Source organism: Rhinatrema bivittatum, chromosome 1 (genome assembly GCF_901001135.1).
Source record: "Rhinatrema bivittatum chromosome 1, aRhiBiv1.1, whole genome shotgun sequence".
Taxonomy (NCBI): Eukaryota; Metazoa; Chordata; class Amphibia; order Gymnophiona; family Rhinatrematidae; genus Rhinatrema; species Rhinatrema bivittatum.
The window spans coordinates 391,864,836-391,884,161 of record NC_042615.1 but is presented as its reverse complement, the minus strand read 5'-3'; the positions used below and the strand labels follow the sequence as shown (position 1 = coordinate 391,884,161).

The 19,326-nt window shown below is 41.7% G+C and overlaps 1 long non-coding RNA gene across 1 annotated transcript in view; it reads left to right on the top strand.

Annotated features, from left to right (window-relative positions):
• Positions 1-15,872, top strand: part of LOC115080902 — a 54,350-nt gene extending 38,478 nt beyond the window's left edge. The window contains exon 3 of the long non-coding RNA XR_003853700.1: positions 15,743-15,872. This is a non-coding gene — a long non-coding RNA (uncharacterized LOC115080902). The remainder of the gene's footprint in view (positions 1-15,742) is intronic.
• The last annotated feature ends 3,454 nt before the right edge of the window (positions 15,873-19,326 follow it).

The window sequence follows — 19,326 nt, the reverse complement described above, 5'->3', positions numbered from 1 at the left end:
TTTATCCCTCCCAGCTAAATGTTTTTCTTAATGATAAAATTAGAAAGGATGCCGCAACCTCTATATCCAGCACATAATTTTTTGTATCAGCGCACTTATATTTGTAGACTCTTGCCCTTAGTATAGTTCGGCCTTTTTTTTTTTTTTAATGATTTTTTTTATATTTCTTCCCATAATTACCATTTGAATTCCTCCAATTTATGGTCTGACAGTGTACCATAGGGATCTTATATTTCCTATTAAGTTAGTTTCCTTATTTTGTTTTATTGGATCTCTTATGTACCATTTCTTGTCAAGTTGTATTAACTTGTTAACAGATTTAAAATGATAAATAAAGTGTGAAAAAAAACCCCTCTTAGGCTCCTAAATTCAGCTGAAAATAGAATTCCTAATTTAGGACCTAACTTTTGTACCTAAATTTAGGAGCTCAGTTTTTTTGGAATATCAACTCCTTTGTGTTTGTAGATGGCTCTGAAGAGGAAAGATTTGCACTCAGATCATCAGCCATTGCAGTGACAAATAGACAAGTGGGTTTTTCAAGCCATGCCTGTAGGCAATAGAGACACTATTGTTGAGCAATATACAGTACTAGTATTTTGAAAAGATTGTTGTATAAACCTTCTCCAGCATAGTTGATGCAGATCTGTATGTGATTTATACAGATTCAGCATTTATTTTCACCGTTTGATAAATGTTAGCATGATTTTTGAAACAGCTATAATTATCTGTAGTTTGAACAATTTAAATTTTCCCTTTTATCAAGGCATACATAAGTACTGCTCAAATGGTTGACTCCCCTAAGAAACTGGATGGCCATGATCACCAACTTCTGTAACACAAGGCATATAGAAAGCAAGAAATTTCTACATTTTGTTGTCAGTGCAGTAATTCCAGGCATCAGATAGTTAATTGAATGACTGCATAGTGGAGTACACTGCATGAACTGTTCGAGCACTCACTACAAAAATCAGCTGTCATATAATGCAGAACTTTCATACTTGTGCTTTATAAAGGTCTAAAAATGAGGATACCAGTAAAGTATTAAAGCAAGATGTCTCAATCCATATTGGCTATTACTCCTCTCTGGCTGTCTTTTCTCATAACTAAAACACAGCAATTCTGATTCTCAGAGCAGTGCACCTAGCTACGCTGTATTTAATGTTGATGTTGAGTCAATCCACAGCCAAAGGAAGCAGAGAAACATAATGGGGTGTGTGTGTTGGGGGGGGGGGGGGTAAGTATAACTTGGTAATAAACCATAGAAAGGAGCCTGTATCTGGGTGCTGGCTTAAGTGCTGATCTAATAAAGAGCACAGCTGAAGATGGCAAGGTTTGAAATGGCCTACTAGCAAAGATTCTGGATGCCATCACTATGGCAGACTTTGGATATGTTTATGACAGATATAGAGGGCAGTGATAGAAAAAGAGTTGAGGTCAGGTAAAAGGCATGGTAGATAGAATTCATGGTTTGTGTATAGGAATTTATATGTGCATCTACCTAAAGTGGATGAATCTCAACTGAGCAAACTAGATAGACCATATTGGGTTTTATCTGCTGTCATGATGTTACTATGTAATGCTAAAATCAATGTTGCCAATTGAGTTGCACATCACCATGAAAACATCTGTACCTGGCCAGTTTATTATTAAAATGGAAAGTTTAAAATCTCTACAAATCTGAATAGAATCAATCTGGCATGAATCAATATTTTGAATCTTTCTCTAGCCAACTTACTGCATTGTTTTCCTGTTTATTTTTCTTATTCATGGAAAGAAGAGTAAATGACTACCAGCATGGTTGAAAGGTAAGTTGAGAGAAGCTATAATATCTAAAAGAACATCTTTCAAAAAATGAAAAAGGGATCTGAATGAAGAAAACAGGAAATAGTATAAGCACTGAAGTCAGATGAAAGCATTGAAAAGGAAAGCAAAGAGAGAATTTGAAAAGAAGCTTGCTATGGAAGCAAAAACTCATAATAAAAACTTTTTCAGGTACATTTAAGATAAAAAGCCTGTGAGGGAGTCATTTGGACCATTAGATGATCAAGGGGTAAAAGGAGCACTTAGGGATGACAAAGCCACAGCAGGGAGGCTAAATGAATTCTTTGTTTCAGTATTCACTGAGAAAGATGTAAGAGATATATCCATATTAACAAACAAAAGAACCCACAACAGTCTTGTCACCGTAAACAATTCAACAAAAAAAAGACTGAAATCTATAATATCAGTTTGTGCACACCTGGTATAAGTGCTGAAAAAAGCTTTATAAAGTTTTGTGAAACCGCATCAGCAAGCCTGACGACGGCCGTGCAAACACTTGCCGTCCGGACCTCTCGTCATTTGCGGTGTTGGTAATCCATGCAAGATGTTTGTTATCCAAAAATTTTTTATATCTAAACGTTATCTGTTCCCCTATAAACAGTTCATGAGCCCGACAGCGGCCGGTGTTTCGCGATCGGTATCGCTTCTTCAGGAGTCAATTGCAATATCATAGAACAGATGCTGTGTGGAGATAATAATGAAATTATAGCATGGAAAAAATGAAATCTTAAGAAGTACTTAACTGAGGTGTCACAGCTCGCAAACCTTTATCCCGGACGATTCCGTCTCTCCTATCAGTAAATTTCAGCGGGACAGAGTAACACTGAAAAGACCCACCCTTTAAAAAGCCCGCGATTTTAAGCACGTGATGACGTCAAGGCGTCATTAAAGAATCGTTGCCGTAGCAACACAAACAACTGTGAGATAGAGCTATGAACAGAAGACTGACGTGATGGCGTTATTGAGAATTGATGCGGCAAAATCAAAGATGTTACATTGAAACAGAGAAAGTTTCAAAATTGGATCGCTGTTATTTATTTATAAGAAAACTTGATACTCTAATGCTGAATTCAGGCCGTGAGGCTCCACTGTATTTAAACGGTGTATCCAGCATTGTTCAGCGCGTAGAAGCTGCATATTGAAATCTCCTCCACGCCAGCTAGGGGTCAATTGCTCCAATACTACAGATTTTAATTCATCAAAATTATGATGATGTTGAAGACAGTGGGATGTTAATGGGGCAGTCAATTTACCAGTGGTGACGTCATGCGTAAGGAATGTCCCCGAGGTTCCACCATGACGTGTACCAAAGATGGCCCACACGTGCGCGCGTGCGCTAGGTGACTCCAGGAACAAGATGGCGGTTGGCATCGCCCACGCCATCCTGTGGATGCCACTCTTCCAAGAATTGACGAAGTAGCAAGAAAAGAGGTGAGCATGAGAGGTCGCAGCCGTCTGCCACCAACGGGCGCAACAAGTTTATCTGGCTCTGCAGAAAGCATCTGACAAAGTCCCTCATGAGAGACTTCTTAGGAACTTAGAAAGTCATAAGATAGATGGCAATATCTTATTGGGCATTGCCAACTGGTTAAAAGATAGAAAACAGAGAGTAGAGCTAAATGGTAAATTTTCCCAATGGAAAAAGCTGAATAGTGGAGTGCCCCAGGGATCTGTTCTATGGCCAATGCTTCTTATTATATTTATAAATGAACTGGAAATGGGAACAACAAATGAGGTAATCAAATTTGCCAATGATACAAAATTATTCAAAGTTATCAAATCACAAGAGGATTGTAAGAAATTGCAAGAGGATATTGCAAAACTGGGAGACTGGTCATTCAAATGGCAAATGAAATTTAATGTAGAGAAGTGCAAATGATGCACTTAGGTAAAAGAAACCCAAATTTGGGTAGATTTTAAAAAATTGCTCGTTCGCGTACTTTTGTTTGTGCACCAGGCGCAAACAAAAGTATGCTGGATTTTATAAGATATGCGTGTAGCCACGCGTATCTTATAAAATCCAGGATCGGCGCGCGCAAGGCTGCGCAGCCTGCCTCCGTTCCCTCCAAGGCCACTCTGAAATCGGAGCGGCCTCGGAGGGAACTTACTTTCACCCTCCCCTCACCTTCCCCTCCCTTCCCCTACCTAACCCACCCCCCCGGCCCTATCTAAACCCCCCCCCCCCTACTTTTATCCATGGATTTACGCCTGCCGGAGGCAGACGTAAATCCGCGCACGCCAGCGGGATGCTGGTGCGCCGAGACCCGACCCGGGGGCTGTTCCGGAGGGCGCGGCCATGCCCCCGAAATGCCCCTGGGCCACGCCCCCAGGCCACGCCCCCAAACGTGGCGTCGCTCGGTGACGCCCCCGACACGCCCCTTTTCAGAAACCCCGGGACTTGCAAAATAGGCGCGCCAGCGCGGGAGGGCCCTGCTCGCATAAATCCGGCCAGATTTACGCAAGCAGGGGGTTTAAAATCCGCCCCATTATATCTACAAAATGCTAGGTTCCACATTAGGAGTCACCATTCAGGAAAAGGATCTAGGTGCCATTGTTGAAAATACATTGAAATCTTCTGCTTAGTATGCAGCAGCAGACAAGAAAGCAAATAGAATGCTAGGGATTATTAGGATAGGAATGAAGAATAAAACAGAGAATATCTTAATGGCTCTGTATAGCTTCATGGTGCGACCTCATTTTAAGTACTGTGTTCACTTCTGGTCGCCACATGTCAAGAAAGATATAGCAGAATTAGAAAAGATACAGAGAAGGGTGACCAAGATGATAAAGGGGATGGAACAATTCCCCTATGAAGAAAGGCTGAAGAGATTAGGACTCTTCAGCTTGGAGAAGAGATGGCTGAGCGGAGATATGATAGAGGTCTATAAAATAATGAGTGGAATGGAATGAGTAAACGATAATCAGTTGATTACTCTTTTGAAAGTACAAAGACCGAGGGGACACAATGAAGTTACTGGGTAATACATTTAAAACTAATAAGAGAAAATATTTTTTTACTCAACATATAATTAAGCTCTGGAATTTGTTGCCAGAGGATGGGTGAAAGCTGTTAGTATAGCTGCGTTTAAAAAAGGTTTGGACAAGTTCCTGGAGGAAATGTCCATTAACAATTATTAAGGGAGAGTTTCAGAAATCCACTGCTTATTCTTGGGCTAAGAAGCTTGGAATTTATCTAACCCTTGGGATCCTGCCAGGTATTTGTGACTTGGCTTGGCCACTGTTGGAAACAGGATACTGGGCTTGATGGACCCTTGGTCTGACCCAGCATGGCAATTTCTTATGTTCTTATGTTCCTATTGCTCACATTGCCACTCCGAAGATAACTGGTTGCATTGACTGCACCACATCCAAACTGTGAGTTGCATTAAAGTAACATGGCTAGAAAGAAGCTGTTGCATCGGGTCGCAGATGGCTGCAACCTCTCTGCCTTACCTCTTTTCTTCCCTTTTCCTCCTCCTTGGGCAAGATGGCTGCCTCCAGTGCCGAGTGCCTCAGTATCTCCAGTCTAGCATGGGTGTTCCAGTCCGTCATGCTCACTCCCGTGGCCTCCTAGGGCGTACGCGTGCACCTCTCCTACGCTCAAATACACGTCATGGCGAGAACCTCAGGGGTGTCCCCACCGCTTGACGTCAATACCTCCGGGTATTTAAAGCCTCCACTTCGCTACCACCACTGAGTTAGCAAGAACTTTAGTTAAGCTACTCTGACCGCTCTAAGCTGCACGCTTAGACGCCATTCTACACTCCAAGGGCCTCGCTCCTTCAGAAGCTCAAGACACCCGCTCCTCGGGGGTCTCTCGTTTCCATGTCCCTTCGGGGCCTTACTAACTGAGACAACTGCTCCTCGAGGGTCTCTTTCTCTTATTCTTACAGGATATCCGGACTATCAGGTACTCGCTCCTCGAGGGCCTACTTTCTATGTATCCTGTACCACAGACCTTCGGTCCCACCATCTCACTATCAGGAAGATGCCTACACTCCTGTGAGTACCTTTACAATCCAGTGCTCCAACTCCACCCACCAGGCTCAGCTTGCCCACACCGTGGGTCTCCACCTCTCTGAAACATCTGAGTGGGAATCTACATCAAACATATTGGCACCTCACAGACCTCAGAGCCTTACCTTCCTGCTTCATACCATCTATCTACAGCAGTACAATAAAGCCTTCCATTCATTCAGTGTTTGCTATCTGAGTAACCTATCGCTGTGGTTCCCCACGGGGCCCCTTCCCGTGGGCAGAGTCATCTCCACAGCGACCAAGGGTCCACAATGCCACAAACACAACACTCTCAAGACAAGTTTTCTGTATCACACAGGATTCCCAAGACAGAAGTATTTGCATTTTCTATATGCTTGTTTGATACATTTCCTTCTGTTCATCATAGTATCATGTTAATGTATTTGTTTGGAAAAGAAAGCAAATAACAGTATAAATGGCCGCCGTGTTGGAGGCCTCTGGCCCCCCCCACCCCGCCCATGGACCACCCTGCCACGCCCCTGCCACGTCCCTTTAGTAAAGCCCCGGGACTTACACGCATCCTGGGGCTTTACACTCATCGCTGGGCCTTTTTAAAATAGGCCTGGCGCGCATAATCCCCCCCCTACATGTGTAAATCCTCTGGATTTACGTGCGTAGGGCTTTTAAAATCCAGCCCTTAGTGTATACAACCAACACTACTAGCTCATATTTTATATAATTAGAGAATGAAAATCAATGAAACACACAAAATGTCTAATATACATATGACTATTTAAATTTGATTAAAGGGCCATCATAAAACAGGCCAATGGATAGCACTCTTAAAATCAGTGGCTGCAAGATTTTAATCATAGGTCTTTTTTTAAGAGAATAACATTTTGATATTGCACATAAAAATATTTTTACCTAGTTGACTTTATTTATAGTCCAGGAACTTGTAAAACTGTCCCAACATGAAGCTGTGTTTTGAAATCCTCTGACAGCAATACTGGAAGCCAAGATGATGGTAAGTCTGTATCTCCTCCCAGTTTAGCCTGAGGTTGTTTTTTTTTTTTTTTGGGGGGGGGGGGAGGGAGGGGCGGTCATGAAGGTGGAAGGTATCAGAGTTATTTGGCTTTATGTTTTTATATTGGGAGACAGGAAGGGTGTAAGGGAGGAGGATCCTATAGGGAGGGCTGTTGGTCTCATACGACATCTATAACTTGTTGCTGGGCGGGAGTGGGGATCTGACTGACTAAATGTAGGACTGCAATTGCAGCATCTAGATTTGGTCAACCAAGTTGGGTGGCTAGCACTAAAAATCTGTGTTACCTGCCTAACTTCCATTCCTTGGCCTAACTCAACTCTGGGCCTACCCAGAATTTGATCACCTATCTTTAACCTAGTGAAATTTAGGTGGGTTAAAGTTAGCCAGTTAGCATGCAATATTTTGAAAAGCTTTGAGTTAGCTTGCTAAGTCCTTACTTAGCTAAATAATTTTCTTTGAAAATTTCATTCTATATATCTGGTTCTAACCAATTTATTTATTTATAATGATTTATATTCATATATCAAATATAGGATTTTTAAGTGGATTACAATAACATTAAACATAAAAATTCAAAAACATTAACGACAAAACACTCAAAATACACAACTTTAAAGATAAATCACCAGACAAATTAAAAACCACCATCAACTGTGGCCTTTCCCAGTCAAATCACCTAAGCTACAGCAATAGCCGGTCTCAAATCAAACCAGAGAGAGGCACTAATCTTCTACCCTCCCCATAGCCTTAGAAAAATAGAAGGCTTTCACCTTCTTTCTGAAGTTCAGGTAATTAACCTCCTTTCTGATACCATCTGGAACAGTTTTCCATAGCAGTGGCCCTTCCATTGAGAAAGCCCAATTCTGAGTATGGGTCAGGTGCTTTCCTTAAATGAGGGAATAGGCATAAATGGCTTTCCCAAATAACTCCAGGAATGATTAGGTGAGTACATCTTCAAACTCTCTTCAATCCTCTCCTTTCACAGCTCTATAGATCAAGGTTACCACCTTGAATCTAATCCTCCATACAACAGAATAACCAATGAAAGCTCTTTAAATGTAGAATAATACGATCTTGCAAACTACAACCTGTGATCAACTGGGCAGCCTCATTCCGAATCAACTGGAGCACATGCAATAGGCCTTCTGGTAAACCTATGTGAACCAAATTGTAATCAGTATTACAAAGCACAAGGGATTGCAGCACAGTTTCCATCCAATAACCTAAAATTCACTAAATTGTAAATATCCTTATATCTTTATTTATCTAATCCTATCATAATACACTTCAAAGATTTTGAATACCTGAGGAATTCCCATTCTAAGGACTTGCTGATGATAGAGCAGCTTCCCCAACCCAAAAGCTCATCTTATTTTTTTTTTAGGACAGAAAATCATGACACCAATGCTATTAACTTCCATCATGCATTGATGAACTCAGTCTGCTGCCAACAGGCAATGGATAAATGAGCTGTTCTCTCAGTTTAATCTCTTATGCTCCAAGAATTGCAGCATACATTGTGCCTTGCCTTTCAACTCCTCACCATCAATCAAAGCAGTGGAAGAGGTCACTACCTTTGAGCACTGTTGCCTCATTCTTTTATTTTCAATAAAGGTCAGGTCTAAAGTAAGAAGAACACAAAGATACAGTCCTGGTGTCCACGGCAGTAGCACATACACATGGCTTGGTTATATTCAGTGCTATCTAGAGATGTGAATCGTTTTCCATATCGTCTTAACGAAAGAAATCGTGTGGCAGGGCAAGAAAATCGTGTTAGGCACGATTTTTTAGTTAAAAAATCGTTAAAAATCATTTTTTCCGATTAGTGCGCACTAACTCGAGTTAGTGCGCACTAACTGGGAGTTAGTGCGCACTAACTGAAAATGATACAATTTGACACTTTTCAGGTCAGTTAAGGTCAGTTTAGGAATCAATATGTATTCCTATTGGCTGCCCTCTTATTTATTCATGTTACCAAGCTTCCCACTGACAGTATATGGGGGATGGGAAATGGAAACAGTTGGTAGCTTGACAAAACAAGTAATGTGATCAGTCAATGTGACTAGAACTTGTGCCCTAACCCTGATACCAGGGGTATTGTGATCTTCCTGCACACAGTGCCCTATCCCTATTAATACCAGGAGTGTTGTGATCTTCCTGCACACAGTGCCCTAACCCTGGCACCAGGGGTGTTGTGATCTTCCTGCACACAGTGCCCTATCCCTATTAATACCAGGAGTGTTGTGATCTTCCTACACACAGTGCCCTAACCCTAGCACCAGGGGTGTTGTGATCTTCCTGCACACAGTGCCCTATCCCTATTAATACCAGGAGTGTTGTGATCTTCCTGCACACAGTGCCCTAACCCTGGCACCAGGGGTGTTGTGATCTTACTGCACACAGTGCCCTATCCCTATTAATACCAGGGGTGTTGTGATCTTCCTGCACACAGTGCCCTATCCCTATTAATACCAGGGGTGTTGTGATCTTCCTGCACACAGTGACCTATCCCTATTAATACCAGGAGTGTTGTGATCTTCCTGCACACAGTGCCCTAACCCTGGCACCAGGGTTGTTGTGATCTTCCTGCACACAGTGCCCTATCCCTATTAATACCAGGAGTGTTGTGATCTTCCTGCACACAGTGCCCTAACCCTGGCACCAGGGTTGTTGTGATCTTCCTGCACACAGTGCCCTATCCCTATTAATACCAGGAGTGTTGTGATCTTCCTGCACACAGTGCCCTAACCCTGGCACCAGGGGTGTTGTGATCTTCCTGCACACAGTGCCCTATACCTATTAATACCAGGAGTGTTGTGATCTTCCTGCACACAGTGCCCTAACCCTGGCACCAGGGGTGTTGTGATCTTCCTGCACACAGTGCCCTATCCCTATTAATACCAGGAGTGTTGTGATCTTCCTGCACACAGTGCCCTAACCCTGGCACCAGGGGTGTTGTGATCTTCCTGCACACAGTGCCCTATCCCTATTAATACCAGGAGTGTTGTGATCTTCCTGCACACAGTGCCCTAACCCTGGCACCAGGGTTGTTGTGATCTTCCTGCACACAGTGCCCTATCCCTATTAATACCAGGAGTGTTGTGATCTTCCTGCACACAGTGCCCTATCCCTATTAATACCAGGAGTGTTGTGATCTTCCTGCACACAGTGCCCTAACCCTGGCACCAGGGGTGTTGTGATCTTCCTGCACACAGTGCCCTATCCCTATTAATACCAGGAGTGTTGTGATCTTCCTGCACACAGTGCCCTAACCCTGGCACCAGGGGTGTTGTGATCTTCCTGCACACAGTGCCCTATCCCTATTAATACCAGGAGTGTTGTGATCTTCCTGCACACAGTGCCCTATCCCTATTAATAACAGGAGTGTTGTGATCTTCCTGCACACAGTGCCCTATCCCTAATACCAGGGGTGTTGTGATCTTCCTGCACACAGTGCCCTATTCCTGATACCGGGGGTGTTGGGATCTTCTTGCACACATCCCGGTATCAGGGATAGGGCACTGCATGCAGGAAGATCACAACACTCCTGGTATCAGGAATAGGGCACTGTGTGCAGGAAGATCACAACACCCCTGGTATTAGAGATAGGGCACTGCGTGCAGGAAGATCACATCACTCCTGGTATTAATAGGGATAGGGCACTGCATGCAGGAAGATCACAACATCCCTGGTATCAGGGATAGGGCACTGTGTGCAGGAAGATCACAATACCCCGGAGGAGTGAGGGTCAGGCAGCTCCCCCCTGTCTGTGAAGCCAGCCTCTCACTAGTAATGCAGGGAGGGAGCTGTCTCAGACTTCACCATCCTCCCCCCCCCCCCTCACCCACACACCATTCACTAGCTGGGACATGGGGGAAGTCAGGAGTGAGGGTCAGGCAGCTCCCCCCTGTCTGTGAAGCCAGCCTCTCACTAGTAATGCAGGGAGGGAGCTGTCTCAGACTTCACCATCCTCCCCCCCCCCTCACCCACACACCATTCACTAGCTGGGACATGGGGGAAGTCAGGAGTGAGGGTCAGGCAGCTCCCCCCTGTCTGTGAAGCCAGCCTCTCACTAGTAATGCAGGGAGGGAGCTGAATCAGACTTCACCATCCTCCCCCCCCCCCTCACCCACACACCATTCACTAGCTGGGACATGGGGGAAGTCAGGAGTGAGGGTCAGGCAGCTCCCCCCTGTCTGTGAAGCCAGCCTCTCACTAGTAATGCAGGGAGGGAGCTGTCTCAGACTTCACCATCCTCCCCCCCCCCCCTCACCCACACACCATTCACTAGCTGGGACATGGGGGAAGTCAGGAGTGAGGGTCAGGCAGCTCCCCCCTGTCTGTGAAGCCAGCCTCTCACTAGTAATGCAGGGAGGGAGCTGTCTCAGACTTCACCATCCTCCCCCCCCCCCTCACCCACACACCATTCACTAGCTGGGACATGGGGGAAGTCAGGAGTGAGGGTCAGGCAGCTCCCCCCTGTCTGTGAAGCCAGCCTCTCACTAGTAATGCAGGGAGGGAGCTGTCTCAGACTTCACCATCCTCCCCCCCCCCTCCTCACCCACACACCATTCACTAGCTGGGACATGGGGGAAGTCAGGAGTGAGGGTCAGGCAGCTCCCCCCTGTCTGTGAAGCCAGCCTCTCACTAGTAATGCAGGGAGGGAGCTGTCTCAGACTTCACCATCCTCCCCCCCCCCTCACCCACACACCATTCACTAGCTGGGACATGGGGGAAGTCAGGAGTGAGGGTCAGGCAGCTCCCCCCTGTCTGTGAAGCCAGCCTCTCACTAGTAATGCAGGGAGGGAGCTGTCTCAGACTTCACCATCCTCCCCCCCCCCCTCCTCACCCACACACCATTCACTAGCTGGGACATGGGGGAAGTCAGGAGTGAGGGTCAGGCAGCTCCCCCCTGTCTGTGAAGCCAGCCTCTCACTAGTAATGCAGGGAGGGAGCTGTCTCAGACTGGTATCAGGGATAGGGCACTGAGTGCAGGAAGATCACAACACCCCTGGTATCAGGAATAGGGCACAGGTTCTAGTCATATTGACTGATCACATTACTTTTTTTGTCAACTACCAACAGTTTTCATTTCCCATCCCCCCAACCATCACCTCAGTTGGAACCTTGGTAACATCAATAGATAAGAGGGCAGCCAGCCAATAGGAATACATATTCATTCCTAACTTACCTTTACTGACCTGGATAGTGTCAATAATTTGTATCATTTTCTGTTAGTGTTCCTGAGTTTCCATTTCCATTTCCCATCCCCCCAACCATCACCTCAGTGGGAACCTGGTTAACATCAATAGATAAGAGGGCAGCCAGCCAATAGGAACACATATTCATTCCTAACTGACCTTTACTGACCTGGAAAGTGTCAATTTGTATCATTTTCAGTTAGTGCGCACTAACTCGAGTTAGTGCGCACTAACTCGGAGTTAGTGTGCACTAACTCCCATTAGTGCGCAGTGCGCACTAACACGATTTAACGATTTTTAACGATAAATCGTTAGAATTTCTATTGTATCGTGTTCTATAACGATTTAAGACGATATTAAAATTATCGGACGATAATTTTAATCGTTAAAAAACGATTCACATCCCTAGTGCTATCACATATTGTGTCAAAGATTAACCTCCCTTATTTTATCCCAAGGATTTTCCCTATGTTTATGCTCTCTCTCCTTTATAACCAATCATTATAGTGACAGTCTTTTGGCCAGACAGTGAGTCACTTTGGAATTTAGTATGCATGCATCCCAAACCTGACTGGTAGTTGTTGTAGTTGTGTAATAGCTGGAAATCCCTCCTGAAGCCTGTAAGTGCTGCTAGCAGGCCTGGGAAACAAATCTATGTCCCCTGGAAGGCAGCACAGATGTAAGTTCTATGCCCTAATGCAGAAATGAAATTCAATATATACATCAAAGTGAACAATAAAAAGTGGAAAATAATAGTGAAATAAGAGGAAAAAAGTGCATACTATTGAAGAACAGCTAGAAACAGTACACATAGAGATCTGAAAATTAAATAAAAATGAGAAGGGTCTAAAAATACAAAAACAAAAAAATTGATATGCATGATATGCAAGGTTATTAATCTAATTCACTAGAAGATGAATTTTCAAAGAATTACATGCATACATAGCACATATACGGGTAAATAGCATATACTTGTGTATATGATATTTTATAAACCCTAAAATTCACAAGTAAGTAAGGGTCCGAGAGTAAATTTGCATGTGCAAAAAAAGAGGCAGGCCAGGGGCATTCCAGGGCAGAGCTAACATTTACGCAAGTAAGTTTCCATTATAAAATTTGCGCATGTATATTTGGCAGCTTTGTCATATATCTTTACACCTGCTTTATATGTGTGGTAAGTAATCGTAAATGTCTTAAAAGTGCAATACTGACTGGTTGGAGGGTCTGGGTGAAATGGGAAGAGTTTAGACTGAAGAGCCTGAAGGGTCTCGATGGCCTGAAGATGAACTGGGCAAACTGGTAGACTAATTGGTAAACCTGGTTCTTTCATTGGGCGTGCATGTTAAGGCATGCAAATTACACAGGTAAAATATCCATGTGTATATTTTTAAGTTAGACATAAAAATATGCGACTATAGTAGTTGTGTGCTACTTATTCGTATAAATTCAAAGTTATCTGGCTAAATCTTGAAAGTGACACTTATCCAGACAAGTTCTGACTTATCCTGCTAAGCCACTACTTAAATGCTACCTATCTGGCTAAGTCAGATAGCTGGATGAGTCTAAAAAGCACTAGTTACCCATCTATTTGACTTAGCCGGATAAATCAGAACTTTTCTGGATAAGTGCCGCTACTTAGCTGGATAAGTTGGAATTTAAACGAATAAGTATTTGCACATTTTTGCATACAAATGCTTGTTGCAGGGTTCATTTATATGCATTTTGTAATTTGTGTATATCATATATGCACAGGTTATAAAATACAAGAGTAGATTTGATGAGTTTTGAGATCCAGAATGCAGGGATGGCCAACTCTGGACCTCAAGAGCAACAAACAGGACTGTTTTTCAGGATATCCATAGTGAATATGTACGTGTAAGAGGACTCCATATTTTGCCCCTTACTTGAAGGTTGCACTTTAGTGGGATAGTAATCAAGGCCTGTACTGTAGTTAGGGTTCTGCATAGCAAAGCAAATCCTATAAGTTCAGTTTTTTCTCAGCTTGGAAAAGGCTAGAGGTACAGATAAAATCAGTTACCAATGATTTGCAGAAGACTAGCATCAGGATCAGCTCCACTGGAAGCTCTAACTGGAAGCACAAGATTTTGCTGCAGCACTTGACCTTTTTTTGGGAATACCTAATTGAAAGTTCAGTAGATCAGATGGATTGATATTGCAATATCTATAGCAGATAGAAACAAGTAAGTAGATGGCAAATGAAAAATAACACGATTATTGGCATTTTAACTAAAGCTTTTATAGTATTTTGTGTTTCTGATAAAAGTTTATAAGAAAACCCCAAAGTTTAAAGATGGTGGTGTATGATCTAGTTTTGGGGCTGCTAGTAAGCTAGGTTTTCAGAGTATCCACATTGAAAATTCAGCAGCTAGTTTTGCCTAGTTATTTTATTTTATTTTGTTTACATACTTTTTATACCATGCAAATCCAAATTGACCATTTGGTGTGCAAGCTAGGTTTATTTTTATAGCTTAATTACCCAGAAACCAGACATGGTTTTGGCCCATGAAGATCAAGATTGAGCTTTCCTAGTTTAGAATATACCCTAACAGCTGTCATTCAATAAACAATGACTCTGCAGAGCGACATGGCAACTTCATTTCACTTAGCACACCCAGCACTGCAGGAAATCTGGTGTACCTGGATATGGACTATATCCAAGTGGCATACCACAGCTACCATGCTGAAAAGAAGCATGTTTTGATTCCTTGGTGGAATGCCAAGACTGACCCTGTTAAAAGGGTTGAGGTCGATGGTAAAAGAAATGTCTTTTTATGAAAATCAGTTCTGTACTGTGTAGTAGGAGGACTGCTAGATAGCTTCCTGCAAGTGAGGTTTAGGTGCCACAATCATTTCACCACCACAAATCCCTTGAAAAGTAGTTTTTTCCTCATCTTGAATTTAACCATCATCACTATCATTATGCTTGAGAATCACTGTTGAAGCAAAACATCCAAAGGTATTACACAATGTGCATGGCAGTATTACATACTCAGTGAGGTGCAATACATTTCTCAACAATGGGCTTTATCAGCTCCACTCCATTTAGTAAAAACAGGCTTTGTTTGGCATAAAATTACTTAACAAGGGGCTCCCATGAGCTCACATTAGCCCTCTCCAATTCCTCGCTACACAAACTCCATATTTATTCTTAACTATGCTTCTCAAATTATATCTCAAGCTTGCCAATCTGGTAGTTCTTGGGATTAAAATTTGACATATTTGCCTGTAACACAATCAAAAACACACTAAATTCAAAATCAAAGTTCCAGTTTCTACATGTTGAGGAGCACTGCAGCATGTGCGCATCTACTGTAAAAATTCTTATTGGAATGCTAGATGCAATTTTCTTTTGAAAAGCAAAGCATCTCAGCAACAGGTCATGAATGAGTTCCAAATACTGTTCATAGCATTGGGCAATCAGCTTTCCATTGAAACCAATGGAATGTGTGGGTAGTGCTTGATTAGACCAGTGAAAGTCTGCTGGAGTGCACGGAAACCTTGTACATTGTAAGTTTCCCACCAACTATATTGTTCAATATTAATTGCTTGCCATGTGAATCATAGATTGCATAACATATTCTAGGAAGATGACAAGGTGTACAGTATAAGTGTTGTAACTATACCCTTAACTAAAGATATTGTTCCTTATCATTTTTCCCTTTCTACTTTCCAGCTTTTTAGAGAACTGCTACACATCAAAACTCCAAACGCAATAGGAACAGAATCAGAGAAAAATGTGCAGGGCTCTGAAGATTTGTCCAGTACAGTATACTATTTTATCATCTATGATCACTTTTATGAACTAAATAAAAGTGCCTCCTTAAATTCCATTGTAAGCTTTTCTGTGATGGATATACATATATATGTTTAATTTAAAAGTTAACATGACAAGCTGTTCAATATTTTCTGACATGTAGCTTTATTTTGCATTGTGTTCTTAGAAGCAATAGTGACTTCTATTGCATCATACCATGGAAATGTGCATTAACTACATTACCCAATGTTGTGACTAGATTGTTTTTCTAATAGGTATCATCCCTTTGTATTGCAGATTTTGTATCTCAGGAAAGTGAGAAATAGCATCTTGCACAAATGCATTATGCAACCTTCTGTGGTAGCCTATGAGATCAAGTGCTCAGATGCTAAAGTCATTTAAATTCTTAACTGGCATTACTTTTAATATTGCTGCATTCATCTAACTGGAGCACAAAATATTAGGGATATGCATTTGATTGAAACAAATTTGAAAACAGCAATGAATCAAAATGTTTTTGGTTTGTTTCAAATAAACAAATTTGGCACCCAAAAAGCAAAAAATTTAGTTTATTTGTTTTTGGCAAAGTGCAGCAAATATTTATTTATTTAGAAATTCTTATATACTGCATCTTCCATAGTTTTGGGGTGGTTTACAATGAAACATACATAATGAATAGAATTAAATACATATAATACAATATAAAATAGTGGACACTGAGCCTAACTTTTAAAACTATGCAGTACGGCATTTGCTTATGTAAGTGAATGCGTGGAGATTAATGCTTTTATTTTATAAACTGTGTGGCGGGAGCTGCAAAGTTTATAAAATACCAAATACTTATGCTCCAAATGCATACACATTTGTTTCAATACACACACATATTCCCAATGCAAGAAAAGACAAACTTTTCTACCTATTTTATAAACACTTGCAAGTGTATTCTAGTTGCATACAAAAATATAATGTACGCATAACAACCCCGAGGCAGGCATATTATAAAGTATGTACATACTTGAAATCACCAGTTTGGTGATACTTTCAACAATTAACCCAGTCCATCTCCAGTTCACCTAGACCCTTTAGCACTTCCCTCTGAACCACAACCAGTTTACCCAGACCTCCCACCCCAAAACTGCAGCCAACAGACAAGTCCGATTTTACTTGCTCCGATTAGCAGGTGTAAAATTATATGAATAAGTTTGGTAATGTATATGTGTACATCGCTTACAAAATAGCAACTACTGCACGTACTTCTGAACCTTGCCTAAGAACGACCCAGCCCGCCCTTTTTTTTCTGCCAGTAAAATGTATACTCAGAAAGGAAAATGTCCACATACTCTTAACATTTATAAAATAGCATATCCATGAGTACAAGCTACTTATATATGTATATACTACTTTTACACACAAATTTGAAAATGTAATCCAATATTTGCAAATAATGCACACTATTTGGAATACTTTGCTTAAAATGAATGAAAATGAAAAAACAAAAAAAATTTAAAAGATCTGAAAATGATAAATGAAACCCCCCTCTACAACTAAAAAGCAAAAACAGAAATGAAATTTTTAACTATGCACATCCTTATAAAACTTTAACACAACAGAGAACTATAAAAGATGGGTCATTACCCTGTGTGAATTCCAGTGCACCTAAAACACTCTTAGATCAATTACTGCAACTTCATTGACATTGTCCCAATCTCCCCCCTCTCCCCATCCCCCTAATCTGTACAGCATGTTCGTAAAGGATAAAAATGGATAAAAAGTTGAATCAGCTTGTTGTCCCTTCTGGTACTTTTATTCCTTTATAACTCTAAGTGAAATATGTTTTCTTTATTGTTTTCTTACTTGTGATTGCACACAGCCTATTATTGTTGCTGCTATTAAGCGCATCATAAGAGCACAAGAAATGCCATACCAAGTCAGAGCTAAGATCCATTGAGCCCAGCATCCTGTCTCACCCCAAGGAGTAGATCCATTTCTTGATGCTCACTCCCAGGGCTTAGCAGTGGCTTTCCCATTACAGTATACCTGGCTAATAATAGTTTATATACTTTTCCTTGAGGAATTTGTCCAAAATCCTTTTACACTCAGCCTTGACCCATGTCCTCCAGCAACAAATTCCACAGCTTAATTGTGTGCTGAGTGAAAAAAATATTTCTCCAATTTGTTTGAAATCTGTTAGTTCCATGGAACATCCCCTAATCGTATTATCTTACAGAGTTAAAATAACCTTTCTCGATTTACTTTTTCTGACTCATAATTACTTTGATCTGACTCATGATTTTATAAACCTCTATCATATCCCTTCTAGTCGCTCCTTCTCTAAGCTGAAGAGCTCTAACTTGTTTAACCTGTGTTCCTAAGGGAGCCTTTCCATATTCCTTAGCAGTTTTGTTGCCCTTCTTTGTATTTTTTCTAGTTCCACTTTATCTTTTGTGAGATGGGGCAACTAGGACTGCACGCAATACTCAAGATGTAGTCATACCATGGACTGATACAGAGGTATTATCATATTCTCCATTTTATTTTACATTCTTTCCAAATCAATCCTAACATTCTTTTTGCATTTTTGACCGGCCCTGCACACTGAGCTAAGGATTTCAATGTATTGTCCACAACCAGCAATGCTCGAGGACAGATGTCATAGGAGATAATTTACTCATGTGAGCCTGTTACTTACTGATGACAATCTAAACGATATTGTTCCATGGTGAGACCACACCTGGAATACTGTGTACAATTCTGGTCACCGCATCTCAAAAAAAGATATAGTTGCGATGGAGAAGGTACAGAGAAGGGCAACCAAAATGATAAAGGGGATGGAACAGTTCCCCTTTGAGGAAAGGCTGAAGAGGTTAGGGTTGTTCAGCTTGGAGAAGAGATGGCTGAGGGGGGATATGATAGAGGTCTTTAAGATCATGAGAGGTCTTGAACGAGTAGATGTGAATCGGTTATTTACACTTTCGAATAATAGGACTAGGGGGCATTTCATGAAGTTAGCAAGTAGCACATTTAAGACTAATCGGAGAAAATTCTTTTTCACTCAACGCACAATAAAGCTCTGGAATTTGTTGCCAGAGGATGTAGTTAGTGCATTTGGATAAGTTCTTGGAGGAGAAGTCCGTTAACGGCTATTCATCAAATTTACTTAGGGAATAGCCACTGCTATTAATTGCATCGGTGGCATGGGATCTTCTTAGTGTTTGGGTAATTGCCAGGTTCTTGTGGCCTGGTTTGGCCTCTGTTGGAAACAGGATGCTGGGCTTGATGGACCCTTGGTCTGACCCAGCATGGCAATTTCTTATGTTCTTAAATTGAGAATGCTCAAGAGGGTTCAGCTAATCTCCAGGTAATCCACTGGGCATGTTAGTATATTTATTTATTTATTTATTTATTTATTTATTTAGGTTTTTTATATACCGGCATTCATGATACAATCACATCATGCTGGTTTACTTATGAACAGGGGTGCATAATAACTTCGAACTTTAACT